Here is a 16,300-nt window from a genome sequence, read left to right on the forward strand (position 1 = left end):
AACACCATATCCCACTCTTTCAGTTGCTGATTCACCGCATCTACAGGGGACTCTGCTGAGAATTTTAGTAAAATAGGAGGATCACGTCCATACAACGCCTTAAAGGGAGTCATGTGAGCAGAGCTATGATATGTAGTATTGTACCAAAATTCAGCCCACGCTAAACACTTCAACCAACGAGTCGGACAGCTCATAACAAAACAACGCAAATAAGTCTCCAAACAACAATTCACCACTTCCGTTTGCCCATCCGTTTGGGGATGGTACGCCGAACTCATGTTCAACTGAGTTCCTGCCAATTTAAATAGCTCCTTCCAAAATTGACTAACAAAAACACGATCCCGATCTGTCACAATTGAGCGAGGGAATCCATGTAATTTTACGATTTCCTTTGCAAACAGCCCTGCCACCTCCTTTGCACTGTAAGGATGTCCCAATGGTAAAAAATGACTATACTTTGTTAAACGGTCCACCACAACAAGAATAGTATCCATCCTTTGAACTCTAGGCAGCCCAGTAATAAAATCCATGGAAATATCCTCCCAAGCTTGTTGTGGGATGGGTAAGGGCTGTAATAACCCTGCTGGTTTCAGAGTTGAATACTTGCTCTGAATACAAATTGCACAATCAGCGACAAACTGTTGGACATCCTTCTTCATGCCTTCCCAGTAAAGTATGTTGGATATGCATTTCAGTGTTTTGAGGTAACCCGAATGGCCACCACTAGGAGTCTCATGAAATTCTTTTAGGAGCAAGGGAATCCGAGTTGAGGATTTAGGGATTACTAACCTGTCTTGAAAGAATAGTACGCCTTGTTTTAGAGAGAAGTGAGGATGGCTATCCGCTGCTACAAGCAGATCTTGTATAATTGCCCGTAACTTTGGATCACCTTGAGTTTCTTCTGCCAACCCTGTCATATCAGCACATTGAATTTGTGAGAGGGAATTTAGTTCCAAAATTAAACTCGTTAGATGCGATTCTTGCACCCGAGGCTCTACATCTGTCAAGAAATGCACAGCCAAGTGATGTTCCCTACGTGACAGCGCATCTGCAACTCGAATACTCTGCCCTGTCTTATACTGGATGTCAAAATTGTAACCCATCAACTTCATTAACCACTTCTGTTGTTCAGTGGCAAGGACTCTTTGCTCCATAAGGTACTTGATACTTTTTTGATCTGTGCGAATTACAAAACGCCTACCCAATAAATAGTGCCTCCATTTTTGAGTGGCAAACACTACTGCCATCAATTCCCTCTCGTAGACCGACTGCAGTTGCGCCTTCTCTGAAAAGGATTGGCTCAAAAAAGCGATGGGCTTCCCTTCCTGCATAAGGACAGCTCCAAATCCCTTCCCTGATGCGTTGGTTTCCAGCACAAAGAGTTCTGAAAAGTCTGGTATTGCCAATACAGGTGCGGACACCATTAATTGCTTCAATTGCTCGAAGGCTTGCTCCGCGGCCCCATTCCAACTAAAGGCATTTTTCTTCAATAGATTTGTGAGAGGCCGTGCTATGATACCATAATTCCTAATGAAACGACGATAATAACCGGTTAAACCCAGAAAACCCCGCAACTCACGGGCATCTCTAGGAACTGGCCAATTTGTCATTCCCTCAATTTTCTTTGGATCAGCTGCCACACCCCCCTCAGAAATGATATGTCCCAAGTACTCCAGTTGTCTCTGTGCAAAAACGCATTTCTTGCTATTAGCCACCAGCTTATGAGATTTCAGGATCTGTAATACCATTCGTAGGTGTCTCTCATGGGTCAATATATCCGAGCTGTAAATCAGGATGTCATCGAAGAACACGAGAACGAACTTACGGAGAATTGATCTGAATATATCATTCATAAGAGATTGAAATGTGGCTGGTGCATTTGTCAACCCAAAAGGCATCACCACAAATTCGTAATGGCCTTCATGGGTCCTAAAAGCTGTCGTGTGTACATCTTCAGCTCGCACCCTAATCTGATGATACCCAGATTTAAGATCAAGTTTAGAAAATATCGTTGCTCCTGCTAACTCATCTAAAAGTTCATCAATCACCGGTATAGGATACTTGTCCGGAATTGTTAACCTGTTCAGCGCCCTATAGTCAACACAAAATCTCCACCCACCATCTTTTTTCTGCACCAAAAGTACTGGACTAGAGAATGGACTCTTACTGTGTTGTATAATTCCAGCTGCCAATGAAATATTTTTATTTTTATTTTTTATCCCAGAATTCATTGTCCAAAATTTATTGTTTTAATATAGATTCTATTGTTTTTTAAAAGCACAGTCTAGAATTCATTGTTTTAGTTCTGAATTCATTTGTTTTTGAAATTCCATTGAAAAAATAATGAAATTAAGAAATTTCATTGAAAAAAAAATGGAATTAAGATTAATCTAATAAAACTCATCGACAATGAATCTTGTTAGAAAGAGTTTTATGCGCTGATTCTGAATATGTAATTTTTTTTAAAATCTAACATGTATTTTGAGAGTTAAAACGTTTTAAAATTTTATTTATGAGACTTGTCTTTAATTATATGGGCTATCTAACACTAACACTGTATTGTAAAAAAAGGTCATTAATGACGCTATTTGGATTTTGGCGGCGATCTCACTTTCAAACACGTTTCTGGCCCTTTCAGTCAAACAATTCACATTAGTGATTTTTCGTCTCCTCCATTTATAGGATTTGCTCGAACTAACAGAATTGAGAAGTGAGAAGATTAGAACCAAAGAGAAGATGAGTAAAGTAAATAGAAGTTAAGATGATACATTTTATTCATCGTGCAATGTTTATCTAAGGAGATGCCTTATATAATGGTTTGAAATAATGATGTGACAGTCTGTCACTCAAATTCGAAATTAATCAAACTATCCGTTAATGAATCTAACGGCTAACTCACAAAGTAACGTTACAATTTGATAAAGAGTAACGTTACAATTTGACAGAATGGGCTGAGTGGCCCAAGCTAATATAAGTGAGTTAAATAGGCTTGGCCCAAACTATATTGTTTGTCTTCAACTGGTCCATTGTCTTCAATTGGCCCATTCAGAAGTGTGCCTTTTGGCCCTTGTCTTCAATTGGCCCATTCAGAAGTGTGCCTTTTGGCCCTCTTCTTTCACGAGCTTCCCTTTTGTTCTTGAGAGCTTCCCTTTTGTTCTTGAGACGATGGCCAATCTGCACATTGTTCTGACATCCCCCCGCAAGTTGAGCATGAATATCCTTCATGTTCAACTTGGAGGAAAGAAATTTTACTCTTTCTGCAGTAAGTCCTTTGGTCATAATATCCGCAGGTTGCTCCTTAGATCTGATATGATTCAATTGAATTAATCCTTCTTGTACTCTTTCCCTGGTGAAGTGTAGATCCAGCTCGATATGCTTCGTTCGCTCGTGAAATACTGGATTCCTTGCTATATGAATAGCAGCCTGGTTGTCGCAAAACAAGGTCATAGGAGTTTTGACTCGAAATTGAAGATCTTCAAGCATCTGTTTGAGCCATTGAAGTTCACTTGCCGCTGATGCCATGGCTCTGTATTCGGCTTCCGCAGATGAACGGGAGACGGTTTTCTGCTTTTTGGACTTCCACGAGATTAGAGCTTCTCCAAGCTTCACACAAAATCCAGTAATCGATCTGCGTGTGTCTTTGCAACTTCCCCAGTCAGCGTCAACAAATCCTTGTATCTGCATGCTATTATTGGAAGGATAAAATAGACCTTGTCCAGGACAACCTTTGAGGTACCTTAAAATTCTGTAAGCTGCACTTAAGTGTATGTTAGTAGGATTTTGCATGAATTGAGCAAGAGTATTAACACTGTAGCTAATATCAGGTCTACTAATTGTTAAGTACATTAGCTTACCAATAAGCTGTCTGTAATAGGATGCATTCTCAAGAGGTTTACCATCAGTAGCACTGGGTCTGGAATTTACTTCACTGGGAGTTATTGCTACTTTGACATTCATAAATCCTGTATCTCGTAAGAGATCAAGACAATATTTTCTTTGATTGACTATGTAACCATAATTTGATTTACTTATTTCTAAGCCAAGGAAATATTTCAGATTTCCTAGATCCTTTGTTTTAAAACATTTACCTATATAGGATTTTACTCCCCGTATTAATTCAATATTGTTTCCCATAATTATCATGTCATCAACATATAATAGAAGCACAATCACATGAAAGGTTTTCCTGAATACAAACAGAGAATGATCAGATCTGCTTTGTCTAAATCCATAGTTAAGTAAGGCTTGTTTACACTTTAGATTCCATTGACGTGGTGCTTGCTTTAGACCATAGAGAGATTTGTTTAATTTACATACAACATTTTCATTCTTGCATTTAAAACCAGGAGGAAGTTTCATGTAGACTTCCTCCTTTAAATCACCATGTAAGAATGCATTGTTTATGTCAACATGATGCATAAACCAATTATACATGCTAGCTATAGCCAAGAAAAGTCTTACAGTGGTTATTTTAACCACTGGTGCAAAAGTTTGATTATAGTCTAATCCCTCATGTTGACTATAACCAAGTGCAACAAGTCTAGCCTTGTATCTTTCTATTTCTCCATCCTGTTTATATTTAATTTTATATACTCATTTAGAGCCTATAGCTCTTTTTCCTGGAGGTAGTTGTATTAGAGTCCACGTATTATTTTCTTCTAATGCTCTCAACTCACTTTCCATAGCTTCACACCACTTGGGATGTTTGCTGGCTTGGCTGAACCTAGATGGTTCAGAGTGTGCAGTTATGGCACAAAGGTATTGTCTGTTACTTTCAGACAGTTTATGATTATTTACTAGTTCTTCAATAGGATCAATGGTTGTGAAATTCAAGTTATGTTCATAGTCTTGCAAGTATGCAGGTATTTTCCTAACTCTTCCCTTTCCAGTAGTTGTAGAAGGTTGGATTGCTACTTTATCTCCTGAGTTAGTTTCCAAGTTTTCTGATCTAGTTGTCATTTCAGATTGATTCCTATAAGGAAACTGATTTTCTCTAAAAATGATATCCCTTGATATCATTATTTCCTTAGTATCTAAATCCATAACCTTGTATCCTTTGGTACCTGGTTGATAACCAAGAAATACACACAATTTCCCTTTGGCATCAAATTTCGATATATTAGGTTTGTTAATTTTAATTATACATGAACAACCAAAAGTTTTGAGGTTTTCATAGTCTACTGGCCTATTGTACATGATCTCATAGGGTGACTTTTTGTTTATGACTGCTGAAGGCAGTCTATTGATAATGTGTGCAGCTGTTAATATACAATATGACCAGAAGTTTTTAGGTAGCCCTGCCTGAATTCTGAGAGATCTAGCTGTATTTACTAGGTATTGGTGTCTCCTCTCAACAACCCCATTTTGTTGAGGGGTATAGGGGCATGTTTTCTGGTGTACTATACCTTTTTCTAGATATAGATCCTTGATTTGAAATTCTAATCCATTATCACTTCTAATTGTCTTGATGGTTTTGCCAAACTGAGTTTCAACCCATGAGATAAAATGTTTTAAGTGTGCTCTGGTTTCACTTTTCTCATGCATTAAGTATAACCAGGTCATTCTAGAATGATCATCAACAAGTGTCAAAAAATATCTGAATCCATCAATAGAGATTTCATTACTTGGACCCCATATGTCTACATGTAGTAGTTCAAAACAATCTGTGGATCTAGTGTTACTAATACCAAAAGTATTCCTTTTAATTTTTGACAGTAAGCACACATCACACTCCACAGAATCTACATTACATTTTACAGGAATCCATTTAGATATAGTAGTGCTAGGGTGCCCTAATCTGTTGTGCCATAACATCTCATCTTTAATAGCAAAAACTGCTCCTAATGGCTTGTTCACTCTCAGATTCTGAGTCTGGAACATGTACAGTCCATTATTCAAATGGCCCAGGAAAGTCTGCCTCAAGGTGCCTAAATCCTGCAGCCAACATTTGTCATGAGTAAATTTAACAGTATATTTCTTACTCTGTGTTAGTTTACTAACTGACAGTAAGTTAAATTCAAATGTTGGCACACAGAGCACCTGATCTAACCTAATTTCATTAGTCAGCATTACAGACCCTGTGTGTGTAATTTTGTGTTTTTCTCCATTAGGTAAAGTCACATAGGAATCATATAGAGGCAGACAATTATCTAGCAGAGAAACATTACACACAACATGACTAGATGCACCACTATCTAATATCCACATTTTGAGTTTTTGAGTTTGATAGTTACCTCCAACAGCAGCTGCTGTTGCTATATTACCCTGACTACTGGAGGTTGCTTCTCCATTCTGCTGCTTTCCTCTTAAGATCTCCAAGATTTGTTGATATTGTTCAGATATTTGTCCCACATTCAGACCTTGAGTTTTGCTGCCATTCCCTTCAAGCTGATTACATGAGTTGATTGAATTTGTTCTGTTTGGCCCCTTGTAATTGTTGTTTCTTGGCTTCTTTCCTGGTGGAAAACCTACAACCCTGAAACATTTGTCAACAGTATGGTTATCTCTTTTACATAATATGCAAAATTGATTTTCTTTGCTTTTAGATTCAGCATCCTTGTGGAAGTTTCTTCCTGGTTTTCCAGTATCCCTGTAGTTGTTCTGCTTCTGATTGATACTTTGGAACTGATTGTTGCCTTTCACAGCCATAGCTAGATTTTCTTGAGATGAGTTCAGCCCTTGAGCAATGTTCTGCTTTTTCTCCTGCTGCTGTATCATTGTTAATGCTTTTGTTATATCTGGCCTTGGTTCCATAAGAAGAATTTGATTTGTTGCATTGCTGTACTGCTCATTAAGGCCCATAAAGAACTCCATCAATTTCTGGCTTGTATCTTGCTCATGTACCTTTTTCAGCACATCACATTTAATCACACACTGACCACAGGTGCAGGCTGCCTTCTTTTTGTATCTGTCTATTTGCTCCCAGAGAGCTTTAATGCGATTATAGTACTCAATCACAGTACTTGAACCTTGCTTGATGGTGGCTACCTCTCTAGCAACTTCATAAATTCTTGTAATGTTCTCTGTTGAGTATCTTGTTTTGAGGTCTTCCCAGATGTCCCTTGCTGTCATTCCATCACCAATACTTGCATTTAAGCTTTCTGACATTGAGTTTGTGAGCCAAGTTTTTACAAGGCAATCACAATTTGCCCACATTTGATAGTTGGCTTCACTTTTATCTGGTTGAGGAATGCTTCCATCTAGAAAACCATGCTTGTTTCTTGATTGCACTGCATCTCTGAATTGTATGCTCCACCTGTGATAGTTGTCACCAGTTAAGGTGGTTGAGATTAGCTTGGTTGCAGCATGATCACATGGCTGCACGTTGTAGGGATTCTGAACACTAGGAGAGCTGCCCAGAATTCCAGCAGATTGAAAGTTTGGGATAGCATTTTGCTGCCCCAATGCATTTAGGAGACTCATTAGACTTTGCAAATTCTGCATATTGCTCTGCAGTTGCTCCTGTTGTGTAGTAGGAACATTCATTTCTTGTGGCAAACCTTCTGTTAGTTCTGCCATTTGATTTTGATCTCTTTTTCTCCAAGATCCTCTTGAGTAAACCTGGAGCTCCGATACCATAACAGAATTGAGAAGTGAGAAGATTAGAACCAAAGAGAAGATGAGTAAAGTAAATAGAAGTTAAGATGATACATTTTATTCATCGTGCAATGTTTATCTAAGGAGATGCCTTATATAATGGTTTGAAATAATGATGTGACAGTCTGTCACTCAAATTCGAAATTAATCAAACTATCCGTTAATGAATCTAACGGCTAACTCACAAAGTAACGTTACAATTTGATAAAGAGTAACGTTACAATTTGACAGAATGGGCTGAGTGGCCCAAGCTAATATAAGTGAGTTAAATAGGCTTGGCCCAAACTATATTGTTTGTCTTCAACTGGTCCATTGTCTTCAATTGGCCCATTCAGAAGTGTGCCTTTTGGCCCTTGTCTTCAATTGGCCCATTCAGAAGTGTGCCTTTTGGCCCTCTTCTTTCACGAGCTTCCCTTTTGTTCTTGAGAGCTTCCCTTTTGTTCTTGAGACGATGGCCAATCTGCACATTGTTCTGACACGAACACCGAATCCCTCGCACTCTCAAATCAATCTGTCGTGACCAAGAAAATTTCAGGCAATCAGAGATGGAGAAGATAGAGCACACTACAGGGTCCACAAATGGCATCAAAATGCATGTAGCATCTATCGGCACTGGCCCAGTGATTCTCTTCATCCATGGCTTCCCTGAGCTCTGGTACTCATGGCGCCACCAGCTACTCTCTCTTTCATCCCGCGGCTACCGCTGCATTGCCCCTGACCTCCGCGGCTATGGCGACACGGATGCTCCTCCATCACCGCGCTCCTACTCTTTCCATCACATTGTGGGCGACCTCGTCGGCCTCCTTGACTCTCTGGGGATTGAGCAGGTTTTTCTGGTCGGCCACGATTGGGGGGCGATTGTGGCGTGGTGGTTTTGTCTTTTTAGGCCTAATATGGTTAAGGCTTTGGTCAATTTGAGCGTGCCGTTCATACCGCGGAATCCAAAAATTAAGCCTATCAATGGCTTCAGGGCCGTGCTTGGGGATGATTTCTACATGTGCAGGTTTCAGGTTAGCGATTTTGAATTCTTCTTGAGCTTCCTGAGGAATATTATTCACAATTCCACTCTTTCGTTATTCTGTTTTTTAAGGGATTTGTGATTGATTCATTATTTATGCAAATAAAATTATATATCCAGTGCTTTTCTTCTACTGTCTATGGATTGGTGAATGATTGGTTGTTTGATCTGAGCAGTGCAATTAAAATGAAAAAAAAATGGTTGGTTGTCGATAGAGAGGTGGTTGTTTTGGTTCTCTGGTTTGAAGCTCTGATGCCAAGCTCAAAATAGGAAGATTAATGAGTCTAATGTCCTAATTTGGCCCTTTCGAATTAATTTGACTTCCTTTGCCGCCGAAATTTTTAACCTGAACCATTTTAGACCAACCAACTACAGCCACCATGAAGTCAGATTAGGATTTAGGCATCCACCCAATTAGTTTGATACTTATTTCTTCTCATTAATATTGCTTATGATGAAGATGAATGATCTTCCGTTGGATTCCAAATATGTCTCATGAGGCCTGAGGGATGGTTCATCATTATGGAGACTTTCTATTATGAAATACTAATGGATTCTCTAGCCCAAACTTGACTATCTTTGTAAGATATTATCCGCTTTCTTAAACCCAAGTCCAACCCAACCCATCACAGGCCCTAAAGGGCTCATGGCTTAAAACGCGTCTTACTAAGTCAAGAAAACTCACGAGTTTATAACTTGTCCATTAAATCAATCTTTTATTTTAGTAATGTGAGACTTTTCTCAACACTTTCAATAAGAATCATGGAGGAAATACTGGAAAGTTCAAGATTTCATTATATATATATCTTCCTTAAGACATCAGAAGTGAGACAATTTGATTGGTTTGGATGAATTTTTAGCATTGTCTGTTTGCAGTACACTATACACATCATTTAGTTATGATATGAGGGAATAGGGATGACCATTTTTATGCCTTACCATTCAATTCTCATCATGTCAGCGTTACTCCTTTTCGAGTCATTTTGTTCTCCGCTCTTCTAATTGATATTATTGTGTTTAATTATGCTATAGGAACCTGGAGAAATTGAAGAAGAGTTTGCTCAATTTGACACTGCAACATTGCTGAGGAAGTTTTATGCATTGCGCGATCCACAACCTTTTTGACTACCTAAACAAGTAGGACTAAAAGGTTTGCCTTACGATTCAAGCTTGACGCCTTGGCTCTCAAAGGAAGATATTGATTACTTTGCCAGTAAATATAGCCAGAAAGGGTTCGTTGGAGGACTGAACTATTACCGTGCATTCAACTTGTATGCTCTCGGCTTAATATATTGAACTTTAGACCATTAAGTATTACTTGAATTGAAACATATATAGCTGCTGCACAAACTCTTCTTTATCTTGTCATAAGTTTGGTGATGATGGTCTCATCTTCAATATCAAAGTTTGACGCTTTACTGTCCTATGATCCAATTTGAAAAATCTTATGATGATAACCTAACACTAACTGTTTCATTTAGTGCTATTTTATATAATGAAAGAGTTGGGTTCATAGTCCATGTAAATTGTTCTCTTTGCAGAAGCTGGGAGCTCACTGGGCCTTGGACGGGGGTACAAGTCAAAATACCGACAAAGTTTGTTATGGGCGATCTGGACCCTGTCTATTATATCCCAGGCATGAAGGATTACATTCACAGTGGTGGCTTCAAAAAGGATGTGCCGTATTTGCAAGATGTGGTAATTATGAAAGGAGTAGCTCACTTCATCCAGCAAGAAAAGCCTAAGGAAATCAACGACCTCATTTACAACTTCATAAAAACATTTTGATGATGTTGTTGTCATGCTTTTTGTATGGCTCGCTGGTAAGAAATCTGTATGGCTAAATCCAGTTTCAGTTTCTATGGATTCCATTTCGCATCATACACATTAGTCGTCACTAGAAAAATAAATTCAGAAACTGCTGTGGGATGATGCATTGCGTGGTATTTTGTATGGTGTGATTTTCGGTTATAAAAAATTAATTTCGTCGCTTACTGTGCTTGCGCTCTTCCTCGTCTCCAGGTTAAGAAAGGAATTGGGGATATGTTTCACTTACATGTAAATCCACATAAAGATTTGCTACGATAAACATCATAACTTTATTCCTGCACTTTACTGTTTACGAGAGAGGGCGCTCAGAACAGCGAGCAACCTAAAACCAATATCCAAAGTCGTGTCGTGTCATGTCATGTCTTCGGGAATGTAAACGGTTGTTGACGGCGGTTTGGACTATTTTGAACAAACTTCGTACAATACAAAGCTTGTTTTATTAAAAAAAAAAAAGAATGGGGAGGGACACTGACAAAAGTTGTAAATTACAAGGACTAATCGCACAGCCGGCGATCTTTCACTTTCCATTCCGTCTGCGTTTGTCAGTTCTTCCGGTCACTTCTTCAGAATTCCACCGGAGATACCACTTTTTTCTTGCCCTTTGAAGTCAAACAATTCATATTTTTCCTCTCCTCTATTTGTTTTTTAAGGGATTTGCTCTAACAGCAGATCCCTCATACTCTCAAATCAATCTGTTGTGACCAAGAAATTTCCGGCAAGCAGAGATGGAGAAGATCGAGCACACAACAGTGTCCACAAATGGTATCAAAATGCATGTAGCATCAATCGGCACGGGCCCAGTGAGTCTCTTCATCCATGGCTTCCCTGAGCTCTGGTACTCGTGGCGCCACCAGCTACTCCTCCATCGCCGAGTTCCTACTCTATGCCCCACTTAGTGGGCGACCTCGTCGGCCTCCTCGACGATCAGGGGATTGAGCAGGTTTTCCTGGTCGGTCACGATTGGGGGCCTCTGTGACGTGGTGGTTTTGTCTTTTTAGGCCTGATAGGGTTAAGGCTTTGGTCAATTTGAGCGTGCCATTCCCACGGCGGAATCCAAAATTTAAGCCTATGGATGGTTTGAGGGCCGTGCTTGGGGATGATTTCTACATGTGCAGGTTTCAGGTTAGCGATTTTGAATTCTTCTTGAGCTTCCTGAGGATTATTATTCGCAAATCCACTCTTTCGTTGTTCTGTTTTCCAGGGGATTTGTGATTGATTTATTGTTTATGCAGATAAAATTATATATGCAGTGCTTTTCTTCTACTGTCTATGGAATGGTGAATGATTGGTTGTTTGATCTGAGCAGTGTAATTCAAATGAAAAAAAAAAGGGTTGGTTGTCGATAGAGGGGTGGTGGTTTTTGGCTCTCTGGTTTGAACTTTGAAGCTCTAATGCCAAGCTCAAAATAGTAAGATTAATGAGTCTAATCTCCTAATTTGACCCTTTTGAATTTGTGCTAACAATGTCTTTGAAAATAAGTCTCTGGCTTATGTATTTGTTAGACAAATCAGTGGTCGTACTAATCGATATCTGCGGAACTTTAACCTGAACCATTTTAGACCAACCAAGTACAGCCACCATGAAGCCAGATTAGGTACCCAGCCAATTGGTTTATACTTATTTCTTCTTATCAATATTGCTTATGATGAAGATGAATAATCTTCCGCTGGATTTCATATGTGTCTCACGAGGGATGGTTCATCATTAAGGAGACTTCCAATAAGAATCATGGAGGAAATACTGGAAAGTTTAGGATTTCATTATATGTTTCTTCCTTGAAACATTTGAAACATGAAAAGTTGTCCAACTTTTTAACCCCGAAGTGGGGATCTTCTATTTGCGTCCACAAGTTGCAGCAAGGGAGTTGAACAACATGTGGCATGGCATCGGTGAAGTTAACCAGGTATATCTGACAATAACGTGATGGTGCCAAATATGGAGTAGTTTTTAATTCAGTATATTCAATACTAATACTCGAGACACTCAAAATCTAACCTCTATTTTATCCCCACATCTCTGTGACATATGTGAAATAATCATTAATTGATTATAATCATGCATTTAAGGTTCGCTTAACATTAACATTTGACATTGATCGAAAAAAAAATAAAGATCTTATTCCGGGATATCAACATAGGTGGACCTACAACAATGGCATTGAGGGCACGGCCCCCCAATCATCTAATTTTTTTTTCCACTAAATAGAGTCTTAATCCTTGACAAATTGACCCTAAGGTTCCTAGTCAAAAATAATAATAATAAGGCCCCCAATCCGCTACCTAGCCCAGCTCATTGACTAAGTTTGACACAACCATAAAATAAGACCCAACCCAACTCTATTGATACTCATTTTACCTTGTCAAGCCCACTTGCCCAAACCCTCATTCCTCAATCTCTCACTCAACTCAAGTCGAGTAATCCCTAATCCCTTCCGCCTGAGTTAACAAGGCAGTGGCACCGAAAAGGGTGATAGCTCGAATGTATTTTCTTATTGTTTTAAACTATTATTATGTGTTTTTATGTTTGTGATTTATGAGCTTCACATACCAATCCCGTGATTGAAAATGATATATAGCTATAGCACTGCGTACGTAAATAAATCAATTTCAAAATGAAGAATATAATAGAGGTTTGGCACAATCACTTGTAGAGTCTTAAGATTCGCAACGATTGATTGTGTCGTTAAAAGGGTTTTCTACTATTGAAAGGAGTTGGATTCAAACTTACGTACCACACAATTGACTCTCACCTGATCGATGTGTGATATTTTATATTTTTAAGATCATTAGATTATAAATACTTGAACTACCTCAAGATTTAAAAAGTTGGTAATTTTTTTAACTGAGAACGACATAATATAGTTTTTCTTTTAAACATCCGATATGAGTCTAAACTCAGATAGTCAGACCCGCACGCACCCAGAAATTTCTCACTTAATAACAGGATAAGTTGGGTCAAAAACTCTGGGCGTATCCAATCCACAAGTGTATTGCTTTCAGCCGGAAAATCGAATTCAGAGAGAGAATGCGGTGTGTATTGTTGTTTTCTTATTCCCAACTTGACTAATTATATTCTACCTAATCTACAACTGACAAAAGTAGCAGCGGGAATGCAGATGATGAATGCCCATACTATTTGTTCTGCGACTGAATGTGATTGTACTATGTACGTGAATGTGCATTACCAATACCTCCTTTTTTGCACATAAAGCCAAAGGTGATATGTTCCTGTACAAATATTGAAACTGTGGGTGGTCAGTGTTTTACGTCTGTCTATTGCCACTGAAAATTTTATTTTATGAACATAAATTTGATGGACCACGTTTTCGTAATTTTATCTAATTTCGAACAAAACTTAATCGCTAGCACAATAGAATGTAAACGATGAACCAAACTTGTAATCCAAACTCTCTTAAATATAGACACGAGAAAAATGATGATGTAAATTTTTTTCTTCACCCTATATTTAATTTTTGCATGTAAATATTCTACGATCATCTATCATCGGGGATGTGAACATTTTTCCAACACGGACCAGTCCCAAGGACATGTGAGGCCCACATTAAATGGCACCCAAAATAGGCCCATTGCTCATACCATATCCAACAGAAACGAAATAGATTTTCAAATTAGGGTGGAATCCCATTTCCGCATTTCAATTGGGATTAAGAGCACATAAACTGAAAACGAAGAGTGATTGAACCTGCCTTCGACAGGGCTTTATTTTGGACTTACTGGGTTACGAACCGATGTTGGGCTCAAGTCGGCCTTTTGATATATAATAGGCCTTTTTTGTGTAGTGGGCCGGTCTTTGTCTTGGAAAAAAAAATACGAAAGCATTAGATGTCCATAATTTATGTATCTATAATGCGTGCATAACTAGGTGGCATCAGAAAAATATGGGGATCATAATTAGGTGGCATGGGGAAAAGTGTGGAGACTATTTAGAGTTAACATGCCACTTAGATTATGGACGATTATCAATACTAAAATTATGGACACATATAGGCTACGTTTGGTTGACAAAGGACAATTTTGGGACCCGAAAATCGAGGTATTTTTTTAACAAACGGCGTTGCTATTTTTACCCCCTAAAATTGCTTTTTACACCCCCACTAATAGGACTAACTGCCAATTCTTTTTGCTTTGTGTTTAATTGTTACCGTAATTAAAAGTCTCATAGATATAGACTCTCTCTCTCTCTCTTTGTGCCCCTACTGCCTTGGAATTTGCCTCATCCCTCTCTCTCTACCTCTTGTCTGTTTGTAACCTCCACTTGGGTTAAGATATATATATATATATATTCCAATAGTAGATTCATGTCACCACCATATAAATTTCTTTTTTAACAAAAAAGAAACCATTTAAATTTGTTATTTGAATATTCGATATGATACGTCAAACACACGTAAATAAAAATATTTGACGACAACATGTTGTAATTAAAATCTTTTTTTAGTTGCTCATATCATATACATATACATAATTCCATAAAGTCAACTATCTCTCATATGGATCATCTAAAATTATGGGGTGAAGAGCTAAGATTGTCAAGTGGTTCTAGTGATAAGGTAAATATATCAATTTTATTGTTTTAATAATTATATTGATTAATAGCATATATTAAAGTGAATTTATATTGTTGGCAGGATGATATTGATATAAATGAAATAAAATAAGAAGCAGAATCTGATCTTATAAACGAAGGTCAAGAAAACATTGAAGTGGATGTTACAAATGAATTTTTCACCGATATGGTACGCTAAAAACTTGAAAAATATATTTGGGTGATCTATTTTGTACATTTTGAAATTTAGTTGATCAAACTGAAACATTTTAATATGTAATGTACATATTAGAATATGAACTATTTTTTGGTGATCGTGTGTGATATGATACATACTAATATTAACTCATTAGAGCACCCACAGTGAGTGCTATATCTCACACTTGATACCCCACTTTTTGGAAAAGTTCGGCACTATACCCTCACAATGGGATCTTTTTGCATACTTGATAAATAATGGTGTACAATGGAAATTTTAGAAAAACTTGAGAGCTCAAACGTGAAGTAATTTTTCCAAAAGCCAATCAGAATGGGCCACCTGTCCTTGGTTGTTAGAATGGGATATTGTTTATGAATGCTATTGTTTATGAATGATACTGTTTATGAAAGATACTGCTTATGAAAGATACTGCTTATGAATGATACTGTTTATGAAAGATATTGTTTATGAATGATACTGTTTATGCATGATACTGTTTATGAATGATACTGTTTATGAAATATACTGTTAATGAATGATACTGCTTATGCATGATACTGTTTATGAAAGATATTGTTCGTGAATGATACTGTTTAGAAATGATACAGTTTATGAAAGATACTGTTTATGAATGATACTGTTTATGAAAGATATTGTTTATGAAAGATACTGTTAATGAATGATACTGTTTATGAAAGATACTATTTATGAATGATATTGTTTAGGAATGATATTGTTTATGAATGATATTGTTTATGCACGCAATTTGTTATTGTTATTCCTATTGTTAATTAATTATATGCATGCATGTTTGAGACAATATCAAGTGTGTATCAAGGGCATTCATTGTGGATGCTCTAAGGATTGTAGGTTGCAAACAGTATGTCATTTCACATTTGTTATGTAGTGGTTTATAACCAAAAAGATGATTTTGTGAACTGAATATTCTCTCTAATTAATTATTAGTTGTGTGCATGCTTTTATATATATATATATATATATATATATATATATATATACATATATATGCACTGTATTATTTATGTAAGGTTGAGTTTCCTTTATCAATTTTTAGCTTATTTTTCTCATAA

The 16,300-nt window shown here is 37.6% G+C and overlaps 1 pseudogene; it reads left to right on the forward strand.

The window, feature by feature from the left end:
- Positions 1-2,608: 2,608 nt before the first annotated feature.
- On the forward strand, positions 2,609-10,608 carry LOC120003874 (annotated as a pseudogene).
- Positions 10,609-16,300: the final 5,692 nt, after the last annotated feature.

Source organism: Tripterygium wilfordii, chromosome 8 (genome assembly GCF_013401445.1).
Source record: "Tripterygium wilfordii isolate XIE 37 chromosome 8, ASM1340144v1, whole genome shotgun sequence".
NCBI lineage: Eukaryota > Viridiplantae > Streptophyta > Magnoliopsida > Celastrales > Celastraceae > Tripterygium > Tripterygium wilfordii.